Here is a 334-nt window from a genome sequence, read left to right as displayed (position 1 = left end):
GAAGATTCCACACACCTGAGGCTCTTTTTCAAACATATTGGTGGATTTAAACTCAGTCTTGTTAAATCAAAGGTACGAACTTAAATCTTGATAGCTCCAGATTTTTTAAAAATTAATTTCATTTCTGTGCTTTTTTAAAAAATAGGCAAAGTTGCAGGTTTATGTATGATTATGCATTGAGGGTGACTACACTTTTTTTATTGAACTAAGAAGTAAGACAAGATTATTTTATAGCTGGAGCATACTTTTTTCTTCTAAGACAATTGTTAGGACTTAATATTAGTATGCAGTTCACCACTTTGGGCTTTTTTTTTTATACATATGTATAAAAGTG

The sequence above is a fragment of the Penaeus monodon genome, chromosome 31, assembly GCF_015228065.2.
Source record: "Penaeus monodon isolate SGIC_2016 chromosome 31, NSTDA_Pmon_1, whole genome shotgun sequence".
NCBI lineage: Eukaryota > Metazoa > Arthropoda > Malacostraca > Decapoda > Penaeidae > Penaeus > Penaeus monodon.
Note: the sequence above shows the minus strand (reverse complement) of the source record.